Below are 19,548 nucleotides of genomic sequence, written 5' to 3' on the forward strand. Positions count from 1 at the left end.
AAAACACACTCAGAAAAAAAAAAAAAAAAAAATCACAACAACAACAGAGAAGCAGTCCATTGATTATATTTCATGAATGCCTTAAAACAAATGTTTAAACAGTTTTCTGAAACAGTGCAGAAAACCTCTGCATGCTCCACTGGGTTGCAATGACAATGGTCTATTGCAATGTAAAACACGCTGGAGGATAAAAAGGTGCTTTTTGTTACCATTTTATCAAAGCTGTTCATCTTCGAGCTGCAGGCAGCATTTTGCTGGAATTGCAGATATTTCTCTGTCCAGGCTCCTTTGTTTGTGCATCTCATTTGCATATATTTATCTCCAGCTGAGGGTGCTTTCTGCTCATTAAGGCCTCCCTTCACATTATTTCATAAGCCAGCTGCTAAGAGGGATTTCACCTGTGGTGACTGAGAAAAGAGGGGTGAAAAACTAAATTCTTCATAAAAAGGAAATCTTCTGAGTCTCTTCCCCTATAAATGGGCACCATTTGTGTTAAACAGCCTCTTGTCATGATAGATGCCTCCAGAGGTCAGGGGTTAAAGTTGATTTGAAGGTCAGCAGTAAAACAACAGACAAACCAGACGCCAAACTGGTTCCTTAGCTGTCGGTGGGAGCTGTGGTACAAACAGGTCTTGAACCTTTTTCAACCTCTAATAAAACAGGGGATGAATCTGAAGTGGATCAACCAGGCCCCTGAGGCAGCAGCACAGAAAAACACAAATAATATCAATATCAGGCAGCCACAGGAAACAATGGGGCATTTCTCCGTTCTACGTGCATGCTGCTATTGTTTCAAGGGCTGGGGAATTAATTCCACTTATTTATTTAAGGCGTGTCAACTCACTGCCTAAACCTGTTTCAGTGTCAAGATGAATAAAACTTTTATGGCTCATAAAATAGAGCCATTCATCTCAATGTTCTTTGTGGTGCGTGTTTTTTTTTTTTTTTTTTTTTTTCTGGCATACTGAGCTAGGCCTCTGCTCCTAAATGGTTACATCTGAACCCACTGTTGCTATGATCCACACCATATTAGAGAAAAAATTATTTCACCAGCAAATGGATCTCAACAGAAATGACAAGGAAAGGATTTTAGCTGTGATGTAATTGTCCCAAAATTCCTCCTAAATATGCCTCATGTGATTGCATCTGTTTTGAGCATGCGTTATTTACAAAGCGGAAGTTTCATTATTTTAAAGAAAAGTTCAGACACAATAGCAAGAAAATATTAGTTTCCTAGACTATTATATATTTCATTTTACTTTAGAAATGCAACCTCGTTAGGGTAGTCCTTCCCATTCATCTTTTTTTTTTTTTTTTTTTGCCCAAGTTTTCACTGTTACAGTCGGCTTGCACCCAGGTAATAATCAATAGTTACCCAAGTAATAATCAAATACCTTCTTTAGCTCCAGTGCTTTGACTATTATGTGTAATTTTTCAACATTGAATGCCAAACATCAATGGAAAGGAAAGTGCATCGAAGTGCCTTTTGTGTGAGTTTTTTCAAAGTTCAGTTTTAGAATTTACTTTGGATATCTGACTGGTGATTTTAATAATCATAGAGAACATTAGAATTATACAAGATAACAAACACGTTAACATTCATGAAGTGCCACACACAGTGCTAAGTACATGCATTTTCTCATGCAGTTATTAGTGATAATTCAGTCCAAATCACAGAAACCTATGTAGAGTGGGCTGTAAGAATAACCCTCTTCATTACCCAGAGCATAACTTAGTTAAAGCAAAAAATTCCAATCAAACAGTATCATCATTCCTGCAGATGCTTTAATAGGTAACATCACGGAAGAATGATTGAAAAGACATCAAAAGTGATGATGAGCAGAAAGACACAGTTTGAGGACATTTCACAAATTCTCCAATCACAGCAGCTTAATTCATGTCTGTGACAGCCCTTTGCTCTATCCCAGTGTAAACTGATTTGTAGAGGAGTCACTTACTCTGTTGTCCCAGTCGCTTTGCTCTTGGGGGTCTCCCACGAATATGATACTTTACTTAGGATGCCATAGTATTTCTAATTTAGTCGGCTTGTGGGTCAGTTTTTCCACGTGAACTCAAGTCTTTCAGCAAGTAAATTATTTGGGAATAGCCCAACACAAGTTGTGCCTTCACATTTTGCCCGGGCACAAAGATGTGGCCCTGGGGAAGGAGGGTCAGTTTTTGGGCGCCAAAGGCCGCTCAGGATTCGACCGCTCTGTACTTCCTATTTGAACTGGTGTGTGTGCCAGCGGCTTTGCACAGGGATGGCCCATTTACCAGGCGGCCCTGTCTGAAAATGGAATTGCTTTCAAGTGGCCACCAGGCGCTGAGAAAAATATTTCAACTCAAAACTGATTGGGTTTTGGTAATCTATGGCAATGTGTTCTCATTTAAGCACAGAGTGGGAGATTTTTCTTCTCTAACCAATTACAGCGTAAAAAATGCAAGCAGCCCTGCTTCGCACAAGGAGTGCGACTTGTGGTTGGAGACATTTTCCAACTTATTAAATGTTGTTTATATCCTCATTTTTGTAGACTCTCTGTCTTCCCAAAGCATTTTATAGCTCCCTCTGTATCGGACGTATCCATTTTCTTTCGGACCTTCCACCTTAAATCCAACCCCACTCCTACCCACCCCCTCCCCCCACCCAGCCTAGAACCTCCAAGTAGCCAGACTAAAGCAAAAATACACAATTGACTCCCCCCAACGTCTGCACCCGTATCTCTGGGTTTTCTTGCTAATCTAATCGCTAATTCTTAAGCTTGGCCAAATAGTTAAAAATGTTAAGTGCTAGCAAAGCCTTTTACCTCCCCCTCCTATCTGTCTCTGTTTATGGAATGGGCCCAGTTTCCTCCTCTTCTCTTTCAGCCCAGGGTCCTCAGGTCAGAACACTGTAAATACACACAGCCCTGGCCCGACCCATAAATCTGAGCAAAGGGCAGGCTTATATATTCAGATAAGCGTGGGTGAGGGCGGGGGCATGGAAGGCGCGAGAACCAGTGGAATCTGATGCTCCACAGCCGTGTTCAGAAAAGAGAACTAAAAAGGCCAAACATCTTTAGTGGGGAAGGAAGAAAGATTTTTGTCTCAAAATATCTCTCCTTATTTCTAATAGGAGAGATTGGCACTTCTTTTCTCTTTTTTCTTTTTTCACTTTTTCTACATTGCTTATCTTCATATCCTTACCAAACATTATCTTAGACACAAACAAATTAAACAATAAATTTCATTTATTTTGTATGTCCTTTTTTTCCTCTTCAGTGTATTTGTTTGTGTTTTGAACTTTGTGGGGTGTGTGTGTGTGTCTGAGAGAGAGAGAGAGATGTGAATTGGAGTCATTTTACCAGAAATTCTTTTCTACTGTAATTTTTCAAACCCAAGGTCTTTGACTTAAATAACCATGTTGTTAGTCACCACATTGAATCCCAAAGAAAAACATGTCTGACGAAGTTGGAAATGACAAAGTGATAAATAAATGGTTACGAATCCTTCAGTCTTCAAGGCTTCTACTTTATTCCCAAGTCCAAATCTTTTCTGCTGGATTTTTAAATCTCAAAATTGTCTGTGACTCCTGAAAGACTGTCCTCCATGGCAGATGTGGCCCCTGTGAACATGGATATTGTCACAATAGAAAATCCTGGGCAAAGGGTGCCTGGGTGGCCCTGTCGGTCTGACTTTGGCTCAGTTCATGATCTCCCTTGTTCGTGAGTTCGAGCCCCGCATGTGGCTTGCTGCTCTGCCCCCCCGTCCCCTGCTCCTCCCCACCGGTTCTCTCTCTCTCCTCTCTCTCTCTCTCAAAAAACAAATAAACTAAAAAAAAATCCTGAGCAAGGTGACCATGGCTGACAATGTACTTTCTATCACTCCTGTCCCAATTCTCCATTATATGCAATGAAACGCACCACGAATTCGCCTGTCATTTAAGACACTAGGAAAATGTGGCTCTTGATTTTTCAATCAATATTTTTATATTTTATCACATAAACATATGTGTCATCCTTAGCTGATTTTTCCAGGTTTTTCTTTTGGCTAATAGAGAACTGGTTTTTCAAAAAAAGGCCAACTCATGTTCCTCAAAAGAGCTTCTTGGGTGGAAAAATTAGTGAAAATTCCATATAGGTAGGAGAATTTTTTGGGAAAAATTATCAAGAGAGTAATTGGGCTGGCAGCCCAGAGCATTTTCTATAGCCTCCTCTTTAATAAACCCTTTAAATAATAATGATGACAACCATCACATTACCATTACTTGGGAACTTACTTTTGGAAAGCAATTGTACTAGGTGCTTTAGATACATATTACTTTTAATCCTACAACAAGGTGGCAAATTAAATATTGGCAGTCTTTATTTATAACTGAAAATCTCTGGTTTGAAAAGTGAAGAAACTTGTCCCAGAACATGCATCTAAGGCCAGAATTTGAGCGCGAGACTGGCCCCAGAGCTGTTTCTTCTGAGTTGCTTCTTGGGGGCTCAGGTTCTCTGTCTTCATGGTGAGGATCTTGCGTGGAATGGTGTCTCCTTAGTGGTACTCTGTGTCTGGGTTGGTTTTCTCCAGCCCACGCCCTTCCTGATGCCTGGGCCTGGTGTCTTCCACAGTCCCGGCATCTCAGCTTACCTCTCCCAGTCCTTCTGGGCCACACGACTGACGCTAGACTCATTGGTCCCTCACCCGACCTACTTCTCCTCTGTGATACACCTGCTGTTTAACTGGGGGCACCGTCACTCCACACAGCATTCTGGGTTGAGGGCTTCCTGCCTGCCTCCACTCTCTCCCACCTCATCTACCTCGATGGCCACCCAGCCTGGCAGAGCAGAAACGGGTGCAGGGGTGTTACATTCCCACCCTCTGGGTGTGAATCCTGGCTCCTGTTTGCCAGCTGTTTGCAGCCCTGGAGAAGTGACTTTTCTCCTCTGTGCCCTGATGTTCTCATCTGTAAAATGGGGCTGGAAATACCACTTATTTTATAAGGTAGCCTAGTTCAGACTCCTGGTTTTGCTTGACTGAACTATAGCCGGGCTCTCCCTTCTGTAATCCAGCCTCCTTGCTTCACCAGAGTTATCATTATAAAGTAATAAACATGATTCTTTTCTGCTTAAAACTCTTTAAGACTCCCCGTTACCCTCAAGTCCAACCACTTAGGCAAATGCCCTGCTGATTGGTCTTTTCCACCATGTCCCCCTAAGCAATTTGCACTCTGGCAGCAAAAAATTATACAGGTGATACTCTCATATGCCTCCAGACTTTTGACGTGCTGTGCTCTCTACTGGGAATGCCCTTCCCTTCCTTTCCCACCTGGTGAGTACACTTATCTTGCATGGTTCAGTTCAAGTCACCTGATTTTTAGGGCAGCGTAAATGGAGTTGGTCACTTCTAGAGTACATTCCCCTGTTTGAGAACCTCAGATGTTGAATGGTCATTATATGCACTGTAATTATTTGTCTCCCGCTAGTGTGGACCCCTGTGGGCAGAGATATTGTCTTTTTCAACCTGATATCTTTTGTTCGAGAGCTTTACATATAGGTTAGATTTAGACTAATATATAAAATATCATTCTCCACTCCTAAAAAAAGTGACTTAAAGTACATGAGAATGACATGCCTGTGGATGCTAACTAGTTGAATTAACTCTTGTTAGCTTTAGATGTGTTAAAGACAGTGAACTTGTAACAAAGTTAAATTAAAAACTCAAGCGCAGTTGTATTGTTCTTACCACCTCTGAGATGAAACCGTCATGTTTTTTTCCTAATACACTAGTACATGTTACAATTTTCTGACACCTTAAGAAAATCTGATAATGGAAATTCTTTAGAACATCACTGAGGTCTCTCTATTTGATACAATGTTTCTTTAGAAAAGGAGCCAATTTTTTCCCCCTTATTTGCCTTTGCCTGAAGCATAGTATTTCATGGGAGGCAGTGTATTAGTGAGTAGGATCATAGGCTCTGGAGCCTGGGTTTGAATCCTGGTGGTGCCACCTAAAAGCTATTGTAACTATTGGCTCATTGTCTCGGAGCCTGTTTTCTCATCTGTAAAATGGGTATCATAGGAACATCTACCACAGGCAGTGGTTGCGAGGCTCCAATGCGTTAATGTATCTATGAACTTAGACGAGTTATAGTAGGTGACTTCGAGTAGATGCTCAGTAAATGTGCCCTATGACTTGGTTGGTGTTTACAAGAGAGCCATCTGGAACCCTGGTAGGAAGGTGAGGGGTATTTCATCATCAGGGAACAGTGGAGAGAGATGGGAGAGCCTTGAGGGGTTGTGAGGGTGGGCCCATTCACCGGTGCAAGGATGAGCTATCCATTCAGAGGTCATTCTAACACGTAAGCAAGTTAGCAGTGCATTTCATCATTTTATACACGGAGTTAAATCTAGGAGCAAAGCTCAGTTTTTAAAACTGTTTTGTAATGTTTATTTTGAGAGAGAGAGAAAGAGAGAGAGAGAGAGATCAGGGGACAGGCACAGAGAAAGCAAGAGAGAGAATCCCAAGCAGGCTCTATGCTGTCAGCCCAGAGCCCGACCCAGGGCTTGAGCTCACAAACCTGAGCCGAAATCAAGAGTTGGATGCTTAACCGACTGAGCCACGCCAGTGCCCCATAAAACCTAGTTTTAATGTAGCGCTTAGGGTGGCTGGCTCCAGAACTGTCCTGCCTGGGTTTGAATCCCAGCTCCACGACATGCTGGTTGTGTAACCTTGGGCAAGTGTTTTCATTTCCATAACTTCCAAGTTTTCTCATTTGGCAAGTGAGGGGAAAAAGGAATAAAGTTTACCTTCCACCTGTTGTGAGCATTAAAGTGAAAACAAAATCACACAACAGGCTTATCACGGTGCTTATTACATAGTAAGTGCTTAGTAGGCATTAACTACTACTTTCTTGTTGGAAGTATTCTTGAAATATATTTACTACACAATGTGATTCGAAAACTTACTTTATTGTAAAATATATCATACCTATGGAAGAGTGTAAAAACATTTCTGCGGATTAAAAAAAATAGGGTGAACACCTATATTCTCAGCACCCCAGACTAAAAACTAGAACACTGCCAGTATCTTAGAGTTCCCTGTAAGCCTTCCTAAGCACATTCCCGTCCCTCCCCTCAGGAGGTTACTGCTCTCCTGACCTTTGGATCATTATATACTTGCTTCACTTCATCATTTCAGTTCTTATAAATGGACCTCTTCACCATACATTAACTTGTTTTTATCTTTCAGGAATTTTATATTAATGGATTGTAGTATAATATATTCTGTGTCTTGCTTTTTGCATTCAACAGATGCAACTAACTGTAGTGAGGTGGGCAGCTCTTGTCCATTCAGTTTCACTGCTGTGTAGCATTTTATTATATCAATACCCCACCATTTATTTTATTTTATTTTTTCTATTACGGGAATCTGGACTGTTATTGATTGATTGCTATTGCAAGCACTGCTGCCCAGAACATTCTTCTACATGAGCCCTGGCGGACACACGAAAGACTGAAAGGCTGTAGTAAGTCAAAACCAGGACTAGAGTTGCTCAGTTGTAGGATATTCGAATATCCAAATTTACCATGTAATGGTAAACTCTTTTCTTTTTTTATTTTTTTAATGTTTATTTTTGAGACACAGAGAGAGAGAGAGAGACAGACAGACAGACAGACTGCAAGCAGGGGGAGGGGCAGAGAGAGAGGGGGACACAGAATCCAAAGCAGGCTCCAGGCTCTGGGCTATCAGCACAGAGCCCGACGTGGGGCTTGAACCCACAAACTGTGAGATCATGGCCTGAGTCAAAGTCGGTGGCTTAACTGACTGAGCCACTCGGGCACCCCTAAACTCTTTTGTAAGTAGAGGCACATGAAGATAGTTTTGACAAAAGATTATTGCATACACATTTTGGGTCCTCACAAAAATTGCTCTATGTGGTAGTCAGTCTCCAAGATTTTTTGGTTTCAACATAAAACCCAAATGACCCCCTTCCGTGGTATTCACACCTTCGTGTGGTCCTCTCCCACACTGTACTGAGGTTAGCCTGTGTGACCAAGAGAAGAGAATAAAAGTGATGATACGGTTAAGTTACACAAGACTGTAGCTTCTGTTTGGGGTATCTTCTATCTTTATGTCTCTTTTGGATCTCTCATTCTGGGGGAAGCAGTTGTCATGTCATGAGGACCTCTTTGGAGAGGCCCACAAGGTGAGAAACCAAGGCCTCCACCCAACAGCCAGCAAGGAACTGTGGTCTGCCAACTACAATTTTAGTGAGCTTAGAAGTGAATTTGAGAGACTAACTGCCGGTTGATAGGCTGGCAAGAACCTCGTGAGACACCTCCAACCAGAATTGCCCAGTAGTCTGTACCTGGACACCTGGCCCACACAAATTGTGGGAGACTCTACATGTTAGTCTAAGCTAAGTTTGGGGATAATTTGTTACGCAGCAAATAGAACTAATACATATTCTATTAAAGAAGAAAAACTTTAAGTTCCCTTAAAGAATTTGTGAAATAAAGCAGGATATTAAAACAAATAGATTGAAGTACTTACAAATGTAGGTGTTATTAAATTAGTTGGTCATGTAAAAAATACCATAAAGGTGGGAAACCAAAGATGATTTGTCACTTATAACCTGTAAAAACATGTATCAGTGTCTTCAAACTTTTTCCTTGATCTTGATTTATGATTATTGAGTCCTTTAGATTGTTGAGTCCTTTAGATAAGCTATTCTTAACGTAAAACATTCATTATAACATAATAGTAAAATAATAGAAGTCATCTAAATATACAGAAATAAGAAACATTGCTAAGTGATATAGTCACTCAATAGAGTATTATAGTCATGAAAAAAAAATTTTTTTTAAATAATGACACGGGGCACCTGGGTGGCTCAGTCGGTTGAGCATCTGATTCTTGATTTTGGCTCTGGTCATGATCTCACAGTTCGTGAGTTCAAGCCCTACCTCTGGCTTTGCCCTGACAGTGTGGAGTCTGCTTGGGATTCTCTTTCTCCTTCTCTCTCTGCCTCTTTCTAAATAAATAAATAATTAAATAAATAAATAAAGGGGCACCTGGGTGGCTCAGTTGGTTGAGTGACTGACTTCAGCTCAGGTCATGATCTCACAGTTTGTGAGTTTGAGCCCTGCGTCAGGCTCTGTGCTGACAGCTCAGAGCCTGGAGCCTGCTTTGGATTCTGTGTCTCCCCCTCTACCTCTCCCCTGCTCACACTCTGTGTCTCTCTGTCTCTCAATAATAAATAAACGTTAAAAAAAAACATTAAAAAAAATAGTAACGACATGCTTCCAAAACACTGTTAAATGAAAAGCTCAGGATACACTACAATGAGGATAAAACCAACTATACAGGGACTTAACAGTAAAAGTGGGCATTTCTCAGCTGGATTATGTGGGATTTTGTTTTCTTTATTAAACTTTTTCTGGACTTTAAGTTCTAACAAGCATGTGTTATTATTTTATTACTAGGAAACGCATTTAACACATGGAAAAATTATTCTTGATTAACTTTTAGCACTGCAAAGAAACGAGAACTATAATTTTTTCCTTCACACTGGAAAAAAATACTCTACCAAACAGACACCAATAACAGAGCATCTGCAAAGGTTCTGGTTGTTGCCTCAGGTTGGTTTCCATCTAAATCATCTTGGTCTTTAGACATAATCATGATTTTCTATTTTGTTATAATTGCTGATGCTTTTGATTTTTCTTAGACAAATGAATGTTATCTGTTGTTTTGTTGACATCAGAGGTTCTGGGGAAGGAATCAGAGGATAAATTTATGGAATCTCTAAAATTTCATGTGACTCCAGCTTATATTCTTTGGTTTCTGCCAAGAGCTGGAAGAAGTTAGATGAGATCTCATGGTCGGGGGCGGGGGGCGGGGGGCAACTTGGAGGTGAGAGCTGCCTGAGACCTTTTTAAATTCAGAAGGGTGTTTATCCAATGGTGACTTCATTAGGTCGAATGGGGTCTATGGCCATAGCCTGAAAAATGATGCCTTGTGACAGAATAAATCTGAAAATTTATTTTGATATTAAAAATATTTTTATCTATTTAAAATATCTTAAAACTTAGCATAGGAATAGACTAAAAATATATTTTCTTTTTAGAATTCCCTTTATAAAAATATTTTTGGCCATTAAATAAAGCTTGGAAAAGACCTTGAAATACAAGATTTAACTGCAAAGAGTTAACTGAAGTCCCACCACTTAGGGAGAACTGCTCCAACATTTTGATGTGTTTTCCTGGTATTTACACTCTCTTTATGCATTTCCATTGCATCCTGGGTTTCTAGCTTTTATGCTGTATTGTTACTGCATCTTCTCATGAGGACTAACCATCCTTTTCTCAGTCCTTAGAGCACAGTAGATATTTAACAAACACTTGTCGAATGGCTAAGTTGTTTGGGCAATACAAGGAAAAGAGAAGATCTGTGAGTAATAATTGAAGCTCCAGGATTCGGCAGAAAGACATCATGGCTTCTAGGTTTCTTTGAACCATAGTACTGGATCGCATTTGCTTCCCAAAAGAAGAAATTATTTTGTTTTATCATGTACAAAATACTGATCACAAATATTTCAGGAGACAAGAAAAAAAAATATTACCAGTTACGGCAAGTGCTGGAAATTTATAATTTGGTGACTTCATAAAGATCTAATCAATCCAAAATCACGTTCCCAAGCATTATTTTACTAAGCACTCCATTTATAGGGAATCTTGTAGCCAGAATTTATTGTTTGTTTAGATTCTTCCAATGCCCTCATCACTGAGGTCCTTGGTTGCATGTGTAGAAGATTAAGAGATACAATCAACTCTGAAGAACAGACCGAGCGACACATACTAGATGTAGGCCAAACTAAATAAATATGTCTATTTCTAAGTCCTGGAGTTCAGCAAGAATAAAAACAAATTCGTACGTGTAAAATAAGTAAAATTTTCATAAGGAAGATACTTCAGCCTTCAATTGATTTGAATTTGCCCAAGTAAGCAATTGTTTAATCTTTAAACCAGTATTCATAACTATTTATATCTCACAATTACACTTTTCAAAACAATATGGGCCACAAGGAAGTACAACCAAGAAATTATAAATTCCCCAAGGTATAGATTAAGGACAAGGCATTTCTTTCTAACTCAGAACAAATGATTTTAACAATCCTGTTCGAATCGGCTGTTAGGAAGTTGACAAGAACAAAACACAGCTAAATGCAATTCCTCCTAATGTCAGGTTAAAAGCCAAACTCCCTATGTTCAATCTCTAGGTGTATGATGGTGGCTGCCTTGCTCAATCTCTTTGTGCCCCAGTTTCCTCACCTATAAGGTGGGACAATAATAGTATCCATCTCAATGTGTTGCTGCGAGAATCCCGAGTTAATGCGCGTTAAGTTCTAAGGACAATGACTGCACATGGTAAGTGGTACATAATTATGAGCTGCAATTATTATTAGAAAGTGAAACAAACCACTTGCCTGTTGTCATCTTTATCTTTGGTGAGAGAACGCCTTGGTCCAGCTCTCCAGCTTTGATCCTTCACTCATTCTTTTTTTTGTTTAAGTTTATGTATTTATTTTGAGAGAGTCAGAGAGAGTGCGAGTGAGGGAAGGGCAGAGACGGAGAATCCCAAGCAGGCTTCATGTGGTCAGTATGCAGAGCCTGATGAGGGCCTTGAACCTGTGAAACTGCAAGATCATGACGCGAGCCGAAATCAAGAGTTGGACACTCAACCGACTGAGCCACTGAAGTGTTCTAGTCTCACTCATTCTTATCTTAGTTTCCTCCTTCCCTCCTTTACAAGAATGCTTCCCTTGTTCCCCTGTTGACCAGATCCCATCTTTTTCGACTTACCCCTTATAAGGTAGAATGCTACAATATGCTAGGGCCAGAATGGCTCAAGGCTCATTCCTTTGGGAATTAGTCTTTGTATTTTCCTAGAATGAGGCATAGTGCTTGAGAAGACCCAATACGCTTTAGAAATCTGTAAGAAAATGTAAGTGATTTCTTAAAATGCTTCTCTTCCTAAAGTAAACCTCTTCAAATTTGTTGTTGTTGTTACAGAGTGCAGGTGACTGAGTACCTCATTAGGCTATTATTTCAAAATGGAGAATAAAAGAAAAATTCTCTGTGTGAGGATCATCGTTGACATGTCTGTGCATGAAGAAACCAAATATAGTTTTTCTTTCCTGGGAGATCTGACGTGAGAAACCAGGTGTCCCTTTCACTGCCTCTTCACTTGTGGCCACCTCCGTGGTGACAGCCCACGGTGGACAGAGAATGGCAGGTACATCAGGAGCTGACACCCTGGCATTCCACCCACGATTGCAGATTGTATTATGTGGACCAGTCACTTCTGTTCTCAAGCCTCAGCTGCCGTGGCTACCTTATGCCAGCTGTACAACGATGCCTGCATCGAAGCAGGGACCCGGTCTAGGTGGCAGTGTGATGTCCCACCCAATTCTAAGGTGCATGACTCAGTTCGCTTACTTTACTGGGAGGGCATTGTAACCTCTCCTATCAGTTGCAAAATCTTTAACATTCAGCAACAAAGAAATGTGCTGTGGACTGTCTTCTGGATTTTGTGCCTTCATATATAGGACTGCAAAGCCTATTAAAGAAGAACATTTCTCTCCTCCCACCAAGGCCCTAGGTATCTTTTTAAATGCCATTTGGATCATGTTACTTCTCTGCATAAAATCTTTCAATTGCTCTTCCTTGTGTATGGGATAATAACAACAGTATTTGTGGGGCACCCATGACCGTTTGTGGTGGGTCCCTGGGTCCACTGCCCCCATGGGTACCCTGGCCTCTGACCCTAACAAGATTGACGTTCCTCTTGTTTGCCATCCTCTCTCTTCCCCATGCCTTGCTCTTCAACGGACCATTTCCTCTGAAGTTAAGGTGCTTCTTTGCTTTCTCTGCTTCTTATACATTCAGCTGAGGCATCTTGTCCTCCAAGAAGCCTGTTATGAACCTTGTGTGGCCCTTGTGTGGCCCTCTTCTGTGCCCATCTGACCCTCATTGCTTCCCATGGCAGCCTTAGCTGTGCTGCATTGTGTTGGCCTTTTGTGGTTTGTCTTGCCCACTAGTCTGGAAGCTTTTGAAGACAGGGACTGGACCTTTCATCTTGGCAGTTTCTGCACTCAATCCAGAGCCTAGTACATGGGTAACAGGGTCAATATGTGTTTACCAAACAAGTAAATGAAGAAAGCCTACATTTGACAAGATCTCCTGTATGATAATTAGGGATACCATAAACCTAGAGATTATAATTATGTTGATATATGGCTGGTATAAAACTGTCTCTAAAGAACTTAGAGCAGGCCTAAATCAGACAATAAATGTGTGATGATTTATAAGAAGGAGGAAGGGTGTGAGCTGAGAAGCAGGGGCTACCGAACCTGAGTGGGATTTCTTCAACAGGTCACACCCAAATGATTCAGCTCTGAAACCAATCAGGTATAAAATTCTGCTTTTTGTACTAAGAAGTTCATTAAACTAATGCAAGTTGTGGGAGGAGAACTTATCTGAAAGTGACTCAAAATGAGCCACTATTTATTGAGCACCTGCTATCTCTTGGGCTTTTTCATTGGATGCTCTAAATTCATAGCCTCATTTAATTCAACCCTCACAATATCTCTATGAAGCAGGTAAAAATAGCCTTATTTTGTGAACAAGAAGACTGAGGCTAAGGAGGATTGATCAATGTGCCAGAGGCCACACTACTTTGAACAGACAGCACTGACTGGGCTGTTCCAAAGGTCGTGAATCAAAGGAGGAGCACCTCAGTTATTCTGTACTGAGTGCTGATTTTAAGGTGCTTAAATCAGCTAGATTTACAAGCTAGAATACATTCTGAGAGGCGAAGCCGTTGAGGATTTAGAGGTGATAATTAGTCACATCTTCATCTGTTCCAATTTCTGAATCAACCAAGGAATATGCAAAGAAGTCAGATAGATATCCAGATGTCAGGGGCGTCTGGGTGGCCCAGTCAGCTGAGTGTCTGACTCTTGATTTTGGCTCAGGTCACGATCCCAGGGTCGTGGGAATCCTGTCTGTTTAACCCAACCAAACCAAGTGCCAAGTGCAGCTTCCAGAACCACCGCCCTCAGCCTGGAAGGGGCCTGCCCCCGGAGCCCACCACAGGCAGGAAGAAGTCGGACTCGGCAGACAGGCGATTCTAAAGTAGAAGGTCTTGTGTGGACTTAGCCTCAAATGTTCAGTGAAGCCTCCTGGATTCATCACTCAAGCCAACCAGTGTGACTCTACATCTCTTCAGAGAAACGTAAAGCCAAAGAGCCAAGTCTTTGCCCCTTCACAGGCCAGAATGCTAATTGACATATCAATGTGACCAAAGCAGGGGACGACCGGTATGATGGTTCATTTTATGTGTCAACCTGGCCAGGCTATGGTGCCCAGCTGTTTGATTAAACACTAGTCCAGACATTGCTGTGAAGGTATATTTTAGATGTAATTAACATTTAAATCAATAGGCTCTGAGTAAAACGGAATATCCTCCCTAATGTGGGTGAGGCTTATCCAATCAGTTGAAGGCCTTAAGAGCAAAGACAGGTTTCCCGAAGAACAAATTTTCCTCAATACTGCAACATCAACTCTTACCTGAATTTCCAGCCTGCCAGTCGGTCTTATAGATTTCAGACTTGCCAGCCTCCACAACTGTGTGAACCAATTCCTTGAAATTAATCTTTCTCTCAATCTCTCCCTTTAAGCATGTGTGTGTGTGTGTACTTAGGTATGTACACATACATAAAAAAGGACTCTGCTAATACAACTGGAATTGTTGAAAATGCATCTGAGGTGTTAGGGTGGAGGCCATGAAAGCTGTGTTCACGTTTCTATGGGTTTCCATTGGATGAGGTATTGGCCTTATTCAGTGTGTCCCATCAGTGTGGACTATCTGGAGATGTTTTGAGCATGTGAGATGGTTTAAATAGCCCCTAATGATGCTTGTCAGTGGTGCTGTGGAAAAGATGCTCATGTCATAAGAAGGCTGACTCAGGTGGCTTGCTGTTGGGAGTACTAAAACTATTTTGAGAGCAGCAACATTATTGTATGCTTCTATTAAATAATAATGCTATTTTTTCATATTTTAACATTTGTGAGGTTCTTTCATGTCTATTAATTTATTGGTTTTCCCATAGGGCCTAGCACACAACTAGGCAATTCTGGAATTGAGTTGAGAGTGTAATAATGGCAAATTAAGAACGAAATTTCAACTTTAACCTGTATTTCTCTGTTTTCTTCACAATGACTTGTCCCTATGAGTTTTTTTTACAGTAGTCATTTTTTAAGACCAGCGTATTAGTAATATTCTATTATTACTTGGTTATTTAATTATAAATTAAAATGCATAGCTCATAGGATTTTTGACCAGAACTAAGCAAGAAATTAAAATACAAGTGAGAAAATTACCTAATTTGTAAATAACATTTCTCTGAAATCAATTATCTTATTTTCATAGGCAGCACAATTGGAAGAGAAATCTGTCTGTTAAATTCACCCAAAAGAATAAAAGAGTTATTGGAATATAAAAAAAATACTGCCTCTTTAAATGTTAATGAACACCAGCTTTATCATTTCTGAAGAGGATTTTGCTTTTTGTTTTCTCTTCCGGTGAAGAATTTTACTGCCTCCTGTCTGTCAAAGGGACACCGGCTTGAACCTGAGATTTGAGATCGTATAAATAGCTGATCTGGAAATTTCAAGACAAAACCATCCCTTACCCCTCAAGTGCCATTAAATTTTCTCCTTGAATTATTCTGTCAACATTCTTGGTCTTGCCAGCGTCTATATAGTCACCATGTCATGCCCAGCTGCTTAACTTTGAACTCTACGAGGAAGAGATGAGTCTTTTTGGAGCCGATATCAGTTCCCTGTTTGGATCATTTGCAGAGCAGAGAACATGAGCCTGGGCAGACGGTGTCACAGGAAGGCAGAGGCTGAGGGTATTAACAAGCCTTGTTCTTAATATTTCATGTGGAAGACAACTCAGGCAGAGCACCAAGGTGAGACATCATCTCTGTGGAAGGGGTGTTAAGCCCTGTTGCATTGTGAAGGCATGCTTAACGGAGCCAAGATTTCCTAGACATAGTTTATTGCAGAGGCCAAGTGCTGTCCCTGGGCCTGCAGCATCAGCACACTTGGAACTTGAAAGAGATGCAAATTCTTGGGGCACCTGGGTGGCTCTGACTCTTGATTTCAGCTCAGGTCATGATCCCATGGTTCATGGGTTTGAGCCTTGTGCCTCGCTCTGGGCTGACAGTGCGGAGCCTGCTTGGGATTCTTTCTCTCCTGTATACCTCTCTCTCTGCCCCTCCCCTGCTCTCTCTCTCTCTCTCTCCCTCAAAAGTCAATAAATAAACATTAAAAAAAAAGAAATGCAAATTCTTAGGCTCCACCCCAGACTGACTGAATCAGAATCTCTGGGAATGGGGCCCAGCAATCTGTGTAACAAGCCTCCAGGGGATTCTGATGGACCCTCAAGTTTGAGAACCACTAGTGCTTAGCACTTAAGCTCTCACAAACTCAGATACGTGAACGTTTGGGGTTTTCAAAATAAGATGAAAATCACATTTTCATGGAATAGTTTCTTAGTAAAGAAGGCTCTGGTCACATAAAAAATAATGAAATAGAGAGAGACAGTGTGTGTGTTGCTCGGGGAATAGAAGTGATCATCTGGAAGGCCCAGTTCAGAGATCTTTGAGGCCCTGACTGCAGTGACTCAGGGAGCACAGGCAGAAGCAATTTGTAAGAACAGTTTTCATCAATTTATGGACTTATATGCCTGGAATATCTTCGTTCTGGATCCCTATGGCTTCATAGAGCAAGGATGGCTCAGGCTAGGCCTTGGCACAGTGTGGCCTCAGGGTGCCAGGCTGAGGGTGAGATGGGTGGCCTGCTCCTGCTTGGCTAGGACTGGGGACACTGATATACTCCTGCTCCTTCCCCATCAGGAAGGACTGGGCTGGGGCTAGAGGCCTGAGTGGGAGTCCCATACCCACAACCACTGAGCTGGACAAATCCCATCCTGTCTGCGCCATCTTGGGTAAGTCGGCCAGATGAGAGCCCATGTTGGGGAAGGGGTCATGATGGTGCTCAGTGCACTGGCCTCCCCTCTGCCCTTCACTTCCTGTATGCATTGAGGACTTCAGCAGAAGATATCTGTCCCCCTAGGACCTCTCCTACCAGAAAAGAGGTTTCTGAGGTGAGTGATTTCTAGGTTCACTTCCAGCTGTAGAAATCGACAGGCCGGCCTTGGCTCCGCATCCTAACTTTGAAGCCCTGTGGTGATAGGTTTTATGTATTGTTTCAAAGGGCTGGAGCCCTCCTCTGAAGGTTTGTTTTCTGCTGGTGGGCTTAGCAGCTCTATTTCTTTTTTCTTAATCTACTTTCTTTTACAAAGAACAAATGCCCCAAGTACAATTTGCACCCAGATTACTAGACTCTCAACTTAAACATTACCAAAAGCTATAATTTAGAAATTCTTTTATCTATCCCAAGCTAATAGCAGTTTTGCATGTCTTTATATTGTTTTCATCTGTTTCCTCAAACTCCCTCCCCTTTGGTTATTGTCTCTGGAATATGTGCGGGCTTGTTTAATTTTCGTGCTGAATTTGGGATATGGAAAAGATTACTCTTAATTATATTACTTATTTATTGGAATGTAATACTTTTTATATGGACCTTCTGTGCTACGGAAGCAGTGTGCTCTTGAGGACATTGGAGGAAGGTTACTGAGGCGAGGATCTTAATTAAATACGGTCTGAACTAAAGCAATTCAGGAATGATCTAGTCTTCCTATCTGCAGACCAACTTCTCAAATGCTTCCTTCATCATGAAGCATTCACCCTGGCCTAGTAGCCAGCCAGTTCAGTGCTGTGTTTCTCCAACTCAGTGAACCAGTTACGGCTCTTCTAAAAAAATCACCCCAGGGCCTAACCAAGATTTCCCTCCCAGGAAGGTTAATGCATATTGAATTGGGTTGAGTTGATGGGGCATTTTCCCTGCTGTTGGCCTAGTGATTACAATCCGGTCTCTTAAATTGCACCAGGTCCAACCACAGCCACAATGGCTTTTAGAAAAAGATAGAATTCCAGTAAAGAATAGAGAATAAATCCTTGTCAGGCTATTACCAAGAAGAAAAAATATTCTGTCTCACTGCATTTCTTAATGAAAGTATCTACCTCGACTTTCTCCATATTTCTTTGAGCCTGCTGGTAAGTCAGGAGCCAGAAATCATCAGCTTTGGACATGGCAACAGGGTCCAGACGCTGTATGCTGTTCTGTAGGAGAGCAGGACCGGCTACCTGATTTGTGGGGCTCAGTGCAAAATGAAAAGGTGAGGCCCTGTGTTCAAAACTTATTAAGGATTTCAAGGTGGTGACAGTAGAGCGTTAAGCCAAACCAGGGCCCTTCTGAGCTTGGTGCCTGTAAGACCACACAGGTCATGCGTTTGGGAAGGTGGCTCTGGCTCAGGGGGACACCCAGTTCAGGAGGGGAAGCGGTCAGTCGTCTCCTGCTCTCCCTGTGTTCAGTGCAAGCCACTTAGGTTTGGGTGAGTCTGCACTCAGTTCTCCCAGCTCAGTTAGCTGCCTCTCTCTACCTCGACTCCACGCTTGAGATGATCTCTGAGCTACGTGTATGTTGCTGGCCGAGCAAATCACGTTGCCAAGGAGTCCTCAAAGACCTGATGAAAGCGGTCAGAGGGTGGCGTGGAAGGGCAGCCTCACGGCTCCCCACCAAGGCTGCTCCGCTCTCCCTGAGGCAATCGGTTCGAAGAGCCTCAACTACATCTCCAACTATGGAGTTTTCTCTCCCTTTGAGTCTGACAAAATCCTTTGTGATACTCTAAATATTCCAGGCTTTTTTGTTTTTTTTTTAATTGTTGTCAATGCCTGCCAAACGCCTTAGATCTTCCCCTCCTTGTCTTTACTGTAAATACTTCCCTTACTCTGTAGCAGCAACATTATGGCTATACATAGTAGCAAAATCTGTACAGCTATCTGTTTTTCTTTATCCTTATGTTCTCAAAGAATTCCAAGTCTTGCTCTATTGGTGTTTACGTAATTGTTCTAAGATGAATCCTCTCTGAAGGGAGCCTGATATGCACTCATAATCTCTCCTGGAAAAGGTTACCTGCCATTCCCACTGCTAACTGTATTTCTGGTTTCTGCTCATACAAACAAAACAAAACAAAACAATACTGTGATGTTCTAAACAGGGACTCACGGTTGGCCTCGTGATACTTTGCCAAAAAATGACAGCATTTGGAAATTGCAACTTCTAAACCAAAGTGCTACTACATACCCTGCAAACTGGAGGTTGCCAGGGGAGAGGGGTGAGAGGCACTTTTATACGATATTCCTTGCTGGTGGTAGTGGCCACGAGGCAATGAAGATCACAGACATTAGCAAATGGGTAGTTTAATTAAAATCACTCATAAATCAGGCTCAGGACTTCGAGAAGATCTCACCAAAGACAAATTGACAGACGCACTGAAAATGAAAATGCCAGGGCCGTGTGGGCCGTGTCTCTGTGTTCTGTTGAGTGC

The 19,548-nt window shown here is 41.7% G+C and overlaps 1 long non-coding RNA gene across 1 annotated transcript in view; it reads right to left on the reverse strand.

Moving 5' to 3' along the window:
• The window catches only part of LOC123580876, a 599,338-nt gene that overhangs the window by 2,656 nt on the left and 577,134 nt on the right, over window positions 1–19,548 (reverse strand). The window contains exon 10 of the long non-coding RNA XR_006703511.1: window positions 210–407. This is a non-coding gene — a long non-coding RNA (uncharacterized LOC123580876). The remainder of the gene's footprint in view (window positions 1–209; window positions 408–19,548) is intronic.

The sequence above is a fragment of the Leopardus geoffroyi genome, chromosome A3 (assembly GCF_018350155.1).
Source record: "Leopardus geoffroyi isolate Oge1 chromosome A3, O.geoffroyi_Oge1_pat1.0, whole genome shotgun sequence".
NCBI lineage: Eukaryota > Metazoa > Chordata > Mammalia > Carnivora > Felidae > Leopardus > Leopardus geoffroyi.